At 32.3% G+C, this 11,362-nt stretch overlaps 1 non-coding gene across 1 annotated transcript; it reads left to right on the top strand.

Moving 5' to 3' along the window:
* Window positions 1-10,692: 10,692 nt before the first annotated feature.
* Window positions 10,693-10,765, top strand: TRNAR-UCU (transfer RNA arginine (anticodon UCU)). Its single transcript has one exon. It is a non-coding gene; the product is annotated as a tRNA-Arg (tRNA).
* The last annotated feature ends 597 nt before the right edge of the window (window positions 10,766-11,362 follow it).

Here is an 11,362-nt window from a genome sequence, read left to right as displayed (position 1 = left end):
GATTAAATTTTTATATGTCTAATAAATTTTAAACTATTAGCATACTATAATTGTGAAACTTCTAAATTTTTTAATTAAAAGTCTTGATATCAAATATTCATTAAAAAAAGTAATTAAAACTATTATGATTTAAAAGGTAGTTCACAATTTACAAACTAACTAGAAAAAAAAAAAACATATTAAGTTATGTAAAGACTAATGTAAATATTTTTGTTATATATAAGAAAATAACAAATTTTAAAATCATATTACATGCATACTTTATGTATGTATGTATGTATATAATAGGTTATTTATTGAATTTAATTTTTTTTCATATATTTAGTACTCCCAAATAATTGTAGTGCTCTGTAACTGGTTGTGGCCCTTGTGGGTTTCTATTGCCATTTTTTTTTTCAAAAGAGGGATATTGACCTTATGATAAAGAGCAATTATCGTGACATTGTAACATTACATGAACTCTTTTATTAGAAAAAAATAAGATAAAATATCTCTCTTTCTCACTTATTGTAATAATCGAGTTATCAAAACATATAAACTAAAGCATTGTCATCATGATTCTCTTCCAGATCTAATTATCATAATTATGTTAAAAATTATATCACATGCTAGTCTTTTCAACCTTTTGGTCTAATCTTTCTCTTCAAAAAAAAAAAAACTTTTGTGTAATGTTTATTTAAAAAAAAAAAAATTGTTTAGAGAAGTTTCTGAACACGGAATAAATCACCAAAAAAATCATGCACCATTTTTTACACGGTGGAGCCCAAGTGAAGGGAGTGGAAAGAAAACATAAAATTTTATGTGTTTTTTTTTTTTTAGATGATTTTTATTCTTGTGATTTTGACAAATGGGGAAGGGTTGAGATTTTTTTAGCATACTTTTAGCAAAATAAATTTCAGTAAAAAGCTAAATAAGTTGTTCCCAAATGAAGACACATGTTCAAATTATCTTAATAGAATTTAGTCATTTAATAATTAAAAAAATTTACTAAAATTTATGGATTCAACTTAGTAAAAACTAAAAAGTCTCACCTCATAGTAGATAAGGAGTAAGCATAATTATTGATTTTTTTTTTTTTGGACATTTGCTAGTTTTCTTGACAAATTTATGTTACCCTAACAATAAGATGCCTAGTTATTCTTGACAAATTGACAAAACCATAGCTCTCAGGCGTTCTCCACCCAAATAAGATGATGATTTGATCACTTGAAGCTGACAACTCATTAGGCTGGTCCCAAAGTAACAACCCTTGCCCTAGAGAATAAGTAGAAGACGCATGCTTTGCTTGCAAAATAGATCAGATCATCAGGGAAGTGAAGCTGAGAGAGATCATGGTTTATGATAACTAGTAATGTATAGTGGTTGTGATATGATTATTAGGATTGTCTTTCTAAAATAATGGAAGAAAGAGAGTTGATATAATGTCTCGTTATCAGAAATTATATACTTGTGATATACTCAAAAGCCCGGCTAGGCAATTTGTATTGTTATTATCACAAAGCAGCTGGGACATGGGACAACAAGACGTGAAGGAGATGGAAGCAACTTGATTGGCAAATTATGTACGGCTGCCTAATAAAACGAAAGGAAAATAAAGAGGGAATTTGACAGAACTTCTGGATTAGAAGAGGTAGAACTAGAAGTCTAGAACATATATAGCTCTGATACAATTTAAAAATATAAGCAAGAAAATAAAACAATTTATAGAGAGAGAGAGAGAGAATGGAAGCAAGAGAAAAAAAAGAAAAAAAGAAAGGGAATTCACTAAGTTTGGTTTAAATAACAGCTTATGTCCATAAAAGCCCTAATTTTTATATATAATATAATATAAAGAAAGAGAATAAACAAAAGCAAACAAGAGAGGAAAATTACATAATTCAACCTAAAAAACCTATGTGTACAAAGAATATCATTTTATAATTATAGGTACATCTTTACTATGAACTCTATGTATTACAAATTTACAATGCACCCATAGCAGAGTATTTATAGAAGACTGAATCTTAAACTGAATATAGTTATAAGAGTATTAGTATAAGATATTCTAAAAAAATTATATTTTAACACACAAAAAATTTACTTTATTTTTCTCCCAAAAAAAAAGTTTATTTATTTATTTTAGCATGGCATTTATTATACCTTGTATTTCATCTCTTATTTAAACACGACATTCATTTAAATAACCTAAAATAACACCCATCTTCTATTAAAAAACAAAAAAAGTAATAAAGAGAGGTTAAAGAATACATTCTTTCATTCTTTATCTTGTCAAAAAAAAAAAAAACATAATCACACATCGTTGCAATCAGAAATGCAATAATACATCTCAAACAGTAGCCAAGAAACATGCTGGTCCATTGATTTCCATACAAGATCAAATGCTCTTTAGTGGTGTAATAATTATTTTGGTATATATACTATGTAACATCCTACTCATAGTATGTGAGTTTCATAACTCTATGAAACCCCCGTATTATGAGGGAGATATTTATATATACTGGAACTGGATGTAGGAGATAAATTCTAATAATGAGATGGGTCAAATACAACGTTTTAATGTGGTATTTATTGTAAGCAGTCCATCAAGAAACAAAAGGATTACCCATAGAAAGGGATGCAAAATGTGTCACTTCAGTCATTAAAAGTATTAATTAACTCCATCACACAGCCATAGCATATAGTAATGGACACATTCAATTCAAGCAATGGACAATTAGTCAATTATACTTGACTAGATTCAAAAGAAATCATTACGAATGTTGGCCCATAACCCTTTTTCTCTTCTTTTCTTTTGAGTTTATTGTTATCATTACACAACTCTTGATCACATGAATTAATGTGTTTTTTTTCCCTCCCTTTTATAGTAAACACTAGAAGAATTTTAAACAATTGAAGCGGGAATGGAAGTTCTTAGTAGTTCCAAAAACATTTTGTACTCTAAAATTTCATATATTATCTTATATATTGTGAAAGAGTGGTCTAGTGAGATGCTTTTTAATTTGGACATGTCTGATTTCCCCACAATCCATACTATATTTTGTAAATATTTTTTGGAAAATGGGATGGCAAAATTTATCTAAAACTTTACTAGACTTAAATAAAATTGATTATATATTGATCAAATTTTCTCTAATAAACTTGAAGTATTATTAGGAAATTTGAAAAAAGATGCACATCAAAATTAGTTCTAGAATTTTTTTAAATTTTTTTTATTATAAGTATAATAGAATTTCAAACTATGACATCTGTTTTATGATGATTGCTTTCTATTATTAGGCAAATACATCAATTAGTTTTTAATAAAAACAGGATTCGAACTCCAAATCTCTTATTCAATAACAAATTACTAAATCGGTTAAGTTAACTGAAAATCTAAAATTCTAAAATTCAATTTACAAACAACCAAACAAGTGAACTACAAACTTCTTTGAAATCTTTTATACTATGATCTTCTTGTTAAACCATAACATACTTATTAATGAAAAAGAAAATAATGGGTAAATTTATCACTTCTACGTTATAGATCTACATTATAGGCAAAAGGATGAAACAATGGGTCCGTTTGGATAGAACTTATTGCTGAAAATTGAAAACTAAAAACTGAAAATACTGTAACAAAATAATTTTTAAAGAGGTAAAAAACACTGTTCATTCCAAAAGTTACTGTTCATTGGCCTAAAATCACTGTTCATGGCCAATGAACAGTAACAAACACGCGTTGAAAAAAAAAAAAAAAAAAAAAAAAAGTGGACGCAGCTAAAACGCTGGATCCAAACGTATTCAATGATACTTTAATTAAGACTAGTAGTTTTTTTTGGGAGAAAAATTAAGACTAGTAGTTAAAACCGTAAAAACGTACAAGATAAACTTTATTTTGAACGTTAGAGTTTGGGGGTAGTTTAACTTTAAAAAAAAATTTTAAAAAAAAATTAATTAAACGTTTTTTGCTAAACACGCGTGCCTTGAAAACTGACCCAATTCCACAATTCCACATGTGCCTGAAGGACCATTTAAAAAAAAAGGAATCAAGTTTGATAGATCAAAATAATAATAATAATAATAAAATCTCAAACGTGGATCAAAATAAAAAAGAAAATTAAGTCATAATATTATAAAATGTAATTTCTCTACTCTTTAGGTTTTAGAAATTAAATAAAAAATTAAAAAAATTATGTCGGTTTCAAGACTTAATGGTATAGCCCATTTGACAAACGTTGACAAGATGCTCACATTAGATACATATGTAAGAGCATTCTCATCGGTTATTCTATAAAAAATGTCATTTTAACACATTAAAGGTCTATTTTATTATTTTAATACACTATTTTACAATTCACTATTTTTCACATCTTTTATTCCTTGATTCTAAACATTACAATAATATATACAACACATTAAATAATATATTTTCTCAAAATTCATTAAATATACAAATGCACAGTGAGTGGCAGTCACCACCACCCAAGAACTAACAACCACCGCTACAACCACCGCCACAAACTTCAACTACAATCACCAGATCCTCCAATAAATTTCCAAATCCAAAAACCTCAACAAAAAAAAAAAAAACTCAAAATCTTTAACAAAACCCCAACCCAACAGATCAATAAATGACCAAACTCAACCGACCATCGACGGCGAGAGCTGTGGAGGACGACGAGCAAAGATCAGTGACTGCCACTGGGCGAGCAGAGCTTTGCTTCAGATCGACGAGATTCAGATCGACAAGCTTCAATTGGCGAGCTGAGTGTCAGATCCTCGACGACCACGCCGCCAGAGTCCCTCCAACGCCTTCTTCTTCGTGACAGGAAAAGAAAGAGAGAGCGAGAGATAGTGACAGGAAAAAAAAAAAGAGAGAAAAAAAAAAAAAAAAAAAAAAAAACCGAAGCTAGTGAAGATGCTGGAGAAGAAAGAAGAAGAAAAAGGGAAGAGGGAATGACTAAACATGAAGAACAGGCGGAGGAAGAGAGAAAGAAAAAGAAAGAGAGAGAGAGAAGAAAGAAAAGTAATAAAAGAAGAGAGAGAAATGAATAAAAAAATAAATTTTTTTAACACATCTGTTTGTACCGTTCCATCTTTGGAACAGTGCTGTAGCATGTCTCAAAATTTTGGAACATTTGACACGCCTCATGATGCTCTGTTTTTGGTGTTTGTTGTGCTAAATGTCAAATATTTGGCATTTGACACACCTAATGAGAGTGCTCTAAGCTAAAGGACTTAGGGGTGAAAAAAAAACCTATAACTTCAAAAACAAAATAGACCAAATATAAAGGGTGTAATGTGTAATTACCAATTAAGCTAACCTTAATTTTTTTTCTCAAAAAAAAAAACGTTAACTTGATTATACAGTGAACTATAAAAGTGACTAATCAAAGAAAATTATAGAATAATATTTCCAGATTGTCATAAATATGTACTCTTCTTCTAATATGAATGGTGAATTCTACTATAAATTTAATTAGTGACACTTATATTATTATACGAGAAGAATGAATATGTATTTATTGTACTCATCAAGTATTATATAATTATTATCTATAAATCAAAATGTAATTCTTTTTATACCTCACAGGCTGATTATATAACACTTCAAAACATAAAAGGGATTATCTTCTCGTTTCAACATTTCCAAAACAGTCAGCACCCAGCATCTTCATAAAGATTACTAATATATTTCCCAGTTGGGAGAATTCTTCATATAAAAAAGAAGGGCAGCAAATCGATTGTCAATTTCATGTGACACAGGTGGCCTCTAATTTCAACAGGCCAGGCAACTGTCGTGCCAACTGCCAATATGAAAATCCAAAGTAGTTTTTTTTGATGACCTGAAAATCCAAAGTAGTTATAGGTCAATTTGTGTGAGAAAAACATGTGATATTGTGCTTCTGGGAGCACAAGAATAACGTGGTTACTTACATCGTATAGCACAATAAGCAAAATGCCATTAGACAATTTTTATCATATTTTATTTTTTGATAGGCCATTAAATTTTTTTTTTTTTTTTTTTAAGATAGTTGCAACTTATGGTATCTGCTTATGATAATAACTTTTTATAATCAGACTAAAACACCTCGATTTTTGGTGTAAGTAGAGATTAAACCTCAAATACCTTATTCAACCATCAGAAACTTTAACTATTGAATCCACTGAAATTTATCCATTAGACAATTTTAATTGTATAAAAAAACGTAAAGTTTTGTACAAGTGTCAGCATCTGCTTTTGCTCTACATGTAGCATCGAAATTTTATCACATAATGCTATCAGTTATTGCATTGTTTAAAGTATATGTATAGGAAACTTTTTGCCAAATGTAGTGTCAAATGTCAACGTACCCATGTTTTTTTTTTTTTTGAGAGTAACGTACCCATGTTTTATTCAACAGGTTTTGTTTCTTTTTCGGACTGGTGACTCAAACAGCACCAAAATCCTCAACCCTTATAGATTTATCTCTATATTATTATACAGTTGAAATTGAAACTGAACAAAGAATTAAAATAATCTATTATAATTTTATGCCAAGTGTGCCTCCAATTTAACAATATTTTAAACCAATATTTTAACAAGAATAAAAACAATAGATGAATGTGCTTTCACTATAGGCTAACAACTCCGGTGAGTATAACTAGTAAATTTTTTTGCCATTGAATAAGAGAGGGTTCAATTTCCTACCTACATAAAAAATCAATTAGTATATTGACCTAATTATAGCAAACAATCATTATTAAGTAGATATCATAGATTTAAAATACTGTTATATCTATAAAAATAATAAAGATCACCCAGGTGACCTCAAAAATAAATAAAGTAGTTCTATACATCAACCAGCTGCTCCAATTAGTTCAACTATCATTTCTTTTTATTGAATAAAAGAGGGTTCAATTCCCCGCCTACAAAAAAAATCAATTAGTATATTGACTTAATTATAATAAGCAATCATTATTAAGTGGATATCATAGATTTTTAAATATTATTGTATCTATAAATAAATAAAAAGCAACCCAGACACTTATAAATAAATAAAGCAGTCTTATACATTAACCAATTTTTTTTTTTTAGAGAATGATGCATCAACCACTTATAGCATGGCTTTCTCAAAAAAAAAAAAAAAGTTATAGCATGGGACTCCAATTCTTTTCAAGTCATTGTTCTATTCATTTATTGATTTGATTAATTATATTTACTTCCGTGAATTCACTGAATTGAATGACTAGACTAATATATAATTGTGACATAGTTGCATCATGCATGTCAAAATAAACGCTACCCAAGAATTTAGCATAAAATAAAATTTCTACCTAAAGACCATGGACCCATCATAACCATGGATGTACTTTTTGAAAATCCAGCTTTCTTTGGCGGATAACTCATAGGGCAGTTTAATCAAAGATCATGCAGAACAACTTCTACCTAAAATAAAAATGTACTAGAAGATTAAAAAATAATAAAGAAGATCTGAAGATTTCCATGTTAGAACATAATGGCAACCACCAACCAGTATTTGAAATTTAAAAGAGTAAATTACAAAATTCTCCTATGAAATTAAATGAAATGACATTTTTATTCCTAGAAGTTTAGAGAAAATCAATATAGTCATTCGGTTAATAATAGTAACAAAATATTCCAAATTTTAAAAATATTAACTTGACCAGGCCATAACCTGATTAGTGAAAGCTTTTCGGGTTAAATATTTCAGTTCTTTATCATCAAACTTCTCAAAAAAATAAAAATAAATAACAAATAGCAAATTTTATGCACAACCCAATAACAAGCAACTCTAAGTAAATTAGTAATTAGTGATAAGTCATCCATGTTGATTAGTTTTAGTAATAAGCACAATAATATGAATGTTACTACAGTTAGTTATAGTTTAGTTATTGCCATTCTTGGTACAACCTTTTTATAAAAAGGGGAGAGACCACTTGTAATTAGGAATTATGTTGAATAATACTGAGTTCATTTCCTCTTTTACTCATTTCCCTCTAATTTGCCCCTCTTATTCTAGAGTCTAAGAGGGTGTTTGGATTGAGGTGTTTTGAGTTATATAACTCATAACTCAACGTGGGACCCGCTAAGTGAAAACTAGTTTGGCTAAATTTTCAGTTTTTGTTTCCAAAACTTATTTCTCAAAATTTTGAGTTATGAGAATGAAAATTGAGAACTGATGAAATGGTGTCTTTAGTTTTTTTTTTTTAATTGAGTTTAATGGCATTTTCACTATTAAGTTCAACTATACGGGGCCAAACAATGAGTAGTCACATCAAACCTCAGTACTGTTGGAACTCTTTCTTCCCTCTGGCTTATCCCCAGCTTAACAATGAAGTTTACATTACCTTTTCCCTCAGTTTTTTCCATGGTTTTAAAAACCAGTACGATGAACGAACCGGAAAAGCAGCTAATTACCGGTTTTAAGGTCGGATCGGGGTCTGACCGATGGTTAAACCGGTGACGTCATAAATAATTTAATTATTATTTATTTAAATTATATAAATAATTAATAAATTTTTTAAATAAGTATATAACATTTTTTAAAGAATTTAACATAAAACATTACAAAAAAATCATGCTTAACATAACATAACAAACTATCAACAAAGGCCAAAACTATAGTTACCATTCCCATTTTTAACTATATGTGGAGGCAAAGAGAGTGATCGTGGGTGTGGCGAGAGGCTGGGGTGAGGGGCTGGGGCTTGCGCGGGAGGGTCGCAAGGGGGCCGGCTGGGGTGCGCGCGAGGGCCGGGGTTGGGGCACGCGCGAGGGGGCGAGGGGCTGGGGCGCGCGTGCGCGAGGAGCTGGGGTGAGGAGCTGGGGTGTGCGCGAGGGCTGCGAGGGTCGCGAGAGGCTGGGGCTAGGGCGCGCGTGAGGGGCTGGGGCTGGGAGGCTGGGGCTGGGGCGCGCGCGAGGGGGCGAAAGGCTGGCGTGCGCGCGCGCGAGGGGCGAGGGGCTGAGCGGTGAAGGCGTGAGGGAGAGCGTGACTATGAGAGGATGACTGGCTGAGAGCTTGAGGAATGAGGAGGCTGGAGGTGTGAGGACTGAGGAGAAGTGAGAGAGGCAGAGAGCTGAATCTGATAGGTTAGGAACTTAGGATTATGTTTTATTTTTTAGGGCAAAACGACACAGTTTTGCCAAATGGCCGGTTCTCGGTTCGATCGGCCGATTTTTCGGTTTTTAAGGTTGAACCGGCCGGTCAGAACTGTTCATCGTTTTTTATATTATTTTCGGTTTTATATCATAACCGAACCGGATTTGAGACCGGTTCCCGGTTGATCCGTTCGGACTGGCCGGTCCGGTCCGGTTTTTAAAACTATGGTTTTTTCTCTTCATCCTCATATGCCTTTACTCCAAATCCAACTTCCCCATTCACTCATCTCACCCACCTCTCTAAACCAACATAGATCACTTTCTTTACTTTTTCTTTTCTTAGCCTTTATCTCAAGCTCCAGTGGCTTTAGTTGTTCACAAGCTCACGCACGAAAAAGGAACCCAATCAAAGAACCCATCCCAGTTGAGACCCAGCACCACCGACAAGACTGTCAGTCACTGGTGTCGAAATCTGTCTCCCACCTTTACCTAGGTGACCACGTTTTCTCTCTCCCCCTATAAACTCACTTTGCTTTGTTTTGAGCGTCTTTAAGGCATTGTTTTGAAATAAGAAAATTTAGTTCTTATAGGTTTTGCTATCGATTTGGCATGCATCTTTGTATATTAGCTAATTGAGGTATAATAGTTCCACACTAAAAAACATTATAGTGCAAGTGAAAACCATTGATTGAATAGTAGCTACAACATCAAATGCAATCTTTGATTTTGGAGTTCCTTCAGGGTAGAGGAAGAAGAGAAAATCAGTCACACCAGTTTCATACAACTGAAAAGGAAAGCAGGGAAATGCAAAAACTGGGACTGAGATCGAAGAATGAACCAGCCGATGGGGTTTCTTGGGAGATGGGTTTTGGGGAGATGGAGGCGAAAGTGTGTAGATGTTGGAGTTTGATGGGGACGACTCGATGTGTGTGGAAGAAGACAAAACAATTTCATTTTGGGTGAGATGAGAGATAACGTCACATGTGGGAGGTAGCAGTGACCGTTTTGAAGAGAGCAGGCGATGTGCTCCACAAAAATTGATAAAGTTGAGTACTGAGAATGAGAAACACAGTTTTGAGTTATGAACCAAAGATAAGCATGGTTTTAAAAACTGAACCGAGAATCGAACCGTTTTTTCCAAAATTTTTGATTTTTGACTAGTTGTTGACCAGTTTTGAGGCATTTAACTTGATCGGACTGCACCGGTTTTTCCGGTTGAACCGATCGGACTGGCCGATCCTGTCCGATTTTTAAAACAGTGAAGATAAGTTCTCAGTTTTAGGTTTTTAATGAGTCTGGGTTATGAGATATGAGTTTTGAGTTATGTTTTTTGAATTCTGAATTAGCTTTAGTCCAAACACCCTTTAACTAACCTTGAATTCAGTCTATCATTTCCAAATTTCACACGCTCCACTTTAGTATTAATTACTTAAATATAAAATACTGGTCACTTTAATTATTTTTTTTATTAAGTAGGTCCATCAAAGTCTAGTGTAGTGTATTTTTTTATTGAATCCCCCTCTTACCAAAAGAAATTAGCCTTTTGATTTCTAATCAGGCAAATTATTTTTAGTATTAATATTATTGTTGTAGAGCGCATGTCAAGCAAAGCGCCCGTGGCCTAATGGATAAGGCGTCTGACTTCTAATCAGGCGATTGTGGGTTCGAGTCCCACCGGGCGTGATCTTCTTTTTTGATTTTTGGACTGGGCTACCTGTGAACAATTCCAAAACTGTATGGCTCACTGCCTTATGGGCCTCTTACGAAGGCCTCAAATTTTATTTTTCTTTTGTTTTCTGATCATTCGAATATATTTTCGAGCTTTAAAATTACCATCTCTTCAAGTCTATTTCTTTCAATAGAAATATTTTCTTCGAAATTCTTTTGCCAAACAAAAATTTATTCGAAATATTTCTTTCATATCTATTTCTTTTGTTTTGTTTCATAGACTGTTAGACAAATTGCAAACCTTAGGTATGCCATTGTTTCTACTCTTGTTCTGTAGAATGCTTCAAAATAATTTTCCATTTATTTGACATATATCTCTGCATGCAAGAAATGTTTGACTAGAAATTTTTTTTTTTAAGAGTAAATGCATTAAGAGAAAAGGGGGAAAACGGGTCCCGACCCATCTGTACCTTCTATATAGAAGATCCAATCTAGAACATTAGAGATTGTTATGGGTCCATCCCAATTACAAAATGCTGCCCAAGAAGCAATGTTATGGGCTAAAAAGTTCAAGTTCCTAGGAGCATAACAAAATTTTCCCAACAAGAGAGG

Source organism: Castanea sativa, chromosome 8 (genome assembly GCF_040712315.1).
Source record: "Castanea sativa cultivar Marrone di Chiusa Pesio chromosome 8, ASM4071231v1".
In the NCBI taxonomy this organism is placed as follows: domain Eukaryota; kingdom Viridiplantae; phylum Streptophyta; class Magnoliopsida; order Fagales; family Fagaceae; genus Castanea; species Castanea sativa.
The sequence above is the reverse complement of the archived record's forward strand: the minus strand, read 5'-3'. Positions and strand labels throughout refer to the sequence as shown.